Raw genomic sequence first — 4,373 nt, forward strand, 5'->3', positions numbered from 1 at the left:
GTTAACGGTCGCACTGAAAATAGGATACTGAATATAAAATGTGGACTTACTGGACTTACATCTACAATTTTTACTAAACTTATAGTGTAATTATACAGGACAGATTTTTTTTTATTTACAGTTTCAAAAAAAAAAAAAGTCAAATGTATCCCCCGCAGTACTCCAAAGTATCCCTAGGGGTGCTTGCACCCCAATTTGAGAAACACTGCCTTGGAGAATGTAACGTAGGGGAACTGTTGTAACAGAAGAACATACATTTTCTCTCATTCTTTCTTACAACTTTAAATTTTGATAGAATGAGTACATAAGTCAAAACAAACACTGAATGTATGCATGCTTGTTTTGAGTTTGACTGTAATTGTGGCTCCATTTGTAACTTGCTCTGGTTTTGGAGGCCCATTAGCATTAAAAACTGCTTTTTAAGCCCGAAGAAGGAGCAACACAAGTGGCAGTACAAACCTGTACTGCCACTTTCTTTGCGGTTACACACCCAGCAGCTGCCAAACAGACATGAATCCGGAAAAGTGAAATTGATGGGTGGATACAATTACAGTGATTTCTGCTATAATCGAGCAACATAAGGAGTGCACAGAAAAGCTAAAGAAAAATATAACTGGGACAAAGAACCACAAGTGCACAGGATCTGTGGCACACAGATCCACACACACAAACCAAGTCCTCCCTCTGAGAAGAGTTTGATGCTTATGTGCAGTGAAAGGCAGAGGTGGTGCATTAGATGGAGTATAGAGCCGCTGTGAGTCACACTGTGCTGCCCTGTCAGCTCGTCCACCCAGACACTGTGTCCAGGCTCTGTGTAGGTGTCTCTCATGGGGACAGGCGGGATTGTCTGTTATGAAACCTGGAGTCCAAGCTAGTAGCTGCTGCAGCTTTTCAATACTTGATGACATGTCTGGAAACACAGCAGAGGGTCATAGTGCTTCTGTATAAAATGCTTTTACATCAGACATCCATTAACAGATTATCTCTGTATCTTTGTGAAGCATTCATTACATGACAATCTCACAATGAGCATTTTAGTCTGTTCTTTTGGGCCTTTAGTCTGCGTTCATGGTTTTTTTTTTTGCTTTTTGTTGTTGCTGTGTGTGTGTGCGGGTGTGTGTATGTTCAGTTACCATTATCAAGGTCTTTTTCAACCATTAGTTCTAGACTTTAATGTTGTTCACTGTCTAAAATTTCACTGATGGGCACATGCCTCATGATGCTAATCCATTTGGTGTGACAGATTTTCATGAACAATATGCATGTACATTTCCGGAACCTCTGCACAACAAAATAAAATTCAGTACTGGACTATATCTTTGCAATCAAATGCAGGCTTTATAATAATCAGTGAGTTACCAGCGACTGAGCTACAGCCTCTTTAATATGTACTTTTTGGTTTTTCATGAAATGGGACAGAGGAACAGGAGACAAACTGCAACTACCAAAATTCATTTAATGTTTCCCATTTTCTTAAGTAATGTTAATTGCCTAAGGAGCTTGTTTTTATCATTACAACACAGTATTTAATATTAATGTGATGTAATGCGTTGACAGATACTAATGTCAGAAAATGGAAAGAAATGCATAAGAACATTTGTCAGCTCTTCATAGAGACAATGAAAGAAATCCCGTATGAGGAAACCCAACAAAGCTATTAAAACTACTTTTACTCTTTTTTTGCTCATGCTATTAATTTTATAATCTGGCTACTGGCACAGCATCAGTAGTGCTGCTAACTGCTCCAGTGGCTCTGGATGTTTGTCTGTGCTACGTGATGTACTGTACTTCTGTGTCTCTGCTATCAGTGGTCTTGCATACCACAGGCTTGTGTAAGTCTCTGTTTTCACAGACACCCATGTGTAACATGAGCTCCGACACATGCACCATACGGTGTGTGAGTGATATCGCTCCGCAGTATGTGTTGCCTCTCACACAGCTGCTATTAAACACAAGTTCCTATCATTTTATAGAGGCTGTAGGTGACACATAGGCTGGTGTGTGTTTGATTTAAGGAAGCTAATTTTAAATATAAGTCAAAGAAATTTAAGACATCCCCACAGTGAGTATATTCTTTAATGAAAATGTGGACGTGTTTGTACTGTGTGTCAGGTTATGGGAGAGATGCACATTGTTGTTTTGAGTCAGGGCTTTCCACTTTGGGAGCCCCCATCCTTCCATCTGTTGTGTTCATCTCTTACGTCAATGTCTCCAGACTGTCACTGAGTGAAAGGGTTTTCCCGCTCAATGCCCCCGAGAGTTCGTTACTGCAGGCCTTTCATTTTTACAGGCCACTGGGTTTCAGTAGTAGCTGGCGGGAATGCTTTAATGGAACAAGTAAAGAAACCTCCTGAGTAATCCCCCAGCATCCTTATCTCCTTTGTTAGGGCCCAGGCATTTTCCAGTCAGGTGTTTCTCCAGTGAAATAGAAAAGTAATTAGACATTTTCATCATTAGCCACTCCCTCTGTGAAATGGCAAAATGAGCATTACATCATGATGTCAACAGGATGTGCACTCACTTCCTTCGAGCAGGGTGCTTGCTCCTGTGATTTGACTTGAGGTCATGGGGTCATGTTATAACTTTGCGCAACACCGACAGGAAGTAACTAATATAACTGAGCAACATGGAAGTGTGGGCCAAGTCTTGTAAATGAATAGACAAGCAGCCAGGCAGAGGACGTACGGCATGACAAACAGCCTGAAAGAATCTGAGTACGTGACACAGAACACAACAGCAGTGACCAGTTGAGGAAGGAAAAATGAAGCAAGTGAAAAAAGAGGAGCAAGAGGCGCAAGTCTCTCAGACGAGACTGTTTATTACCTTGACAAATTCAACAGAACCTCATGACTGCTGGGCTGCAACAAAATATTGCTTCTTGTCTCAAACAATCAGCTCAAGTAATATGAACCCTTGCCCCCATACTCAACCCATTTCTCTACCCTTAGTCCGGTTATGTAAACACACATGACCCACTTAGAGAAGCTCACACACTCTCTCTTTGTTACGCACACACACACACACACACACACACACACAAAATCTCTGAGAAATGTAGCTCCGAGAAATGAAAGAAGAACTCGCAGACTGTTGGCTACATTGTGGAGCTGGACCAGCTGACGTCAGCACAGGCTGATGACATCATGTGTCCAGTGCAGCCTGAGGAGGTGACAGACAGACTGAAAGGTGACAAACAGTTCACTGTATCTTTCTGAAACTAATGTCTAGATTTTACACTCATCTCTGTGGTGAGACAGGAGCTAGGAATTATTTTCTCTTGTAGTTCTCTTTTTTCCTTTTGCTACACAGCTATTTGTTGCACGTTTACCAAGAACAATGGAGTGCAGTCCTGTGAAGGTCTTCCTTGAGAAAGTGATGTTGTTGTTTAAACAGTAATATCATATTATGGCATTGCAGTTGTTTCCTACTCGTACAAGGAAACATTAGTTTTGCATGTATTTTTTTCATAAGATAAAGTAATGGACAAGTTTAACTTTGACCATTACCTGACCCCTGATGACAAGCCCTGGTGAAACCCATGATATTCATCTGTAATACATGGTCTTGTAGCAACAAAGGAGTAGCACAGTCTCTGATGTAATGGGAGCTGGAGGCTCAGGCATCAGGATCAGTGATTTGATTTGATTTGATTTATTCATTCAAGCATGTAAAACAGTTGATATGTCAACACATGTAATTTCACACATATCCAACAATAATAATCCAATATCAATTTACTTATACCTAGTACATGCTTGAACGGAGTAGGAAGAAGTTAGACTTATCTAGTCCTACCCCATGACATCATCTTACAACTTTTAAGTCCTAAGCAATATCTCTAAATAATTATCCTCTACACCACACACACAAGTAATATACTACAGAATTATTACAGAGTGTTAACATTCTACATAATTACATTCATAGATAATTATCTTCTACGCCACACAAGTAATATACTAAAGAATTATTACAGAGTGCTAACATTCTTACCCCACACCCACAATGTTCCATCTGATTAATCATTAAACCTGTTCTTGCATGTATCTTGATTGAAACATACCTTCATACTTATGTTTGAAGTCATCAATTCTAGTACTGTTTTTTATGTCCACATTTAAATTATTCCATAGTTTTACACCACTTATGGAAATACAGAATCTTTTTTTGGTTGTACGTATAGCATGAATTTTTAAATTTAACTGACCCCTTAAATTGTATCCCCCTTCCCTTTCATTAAATAGTTTTTGAATTCCACCAGGTAATAAATTGTTCCTGGCTTTATACATAAACACAGCAGTCTTATATCCCACTAAATCAAAAAATTTTAACAATTTAGACTGTATGAAAGCTACATTGGTGTGATCCCTATA

The sequence above is a fragment of the Monopterus albus genome, unplaced genomic scaffold (assembly GCF_001952655.1).
Source record: "Monopterus albus unplaced genomic scaffold, M_albus_1.0 scaffold99.1, whole genome shotgun sequence".
In the NCBI taxonomy this organism is placed as follows: Eukaryota; Metazoa; Chordata; class Actinopteri; order Synbranchiformes; family Synbranchidae; genus Monopterus; species Monopterus albus.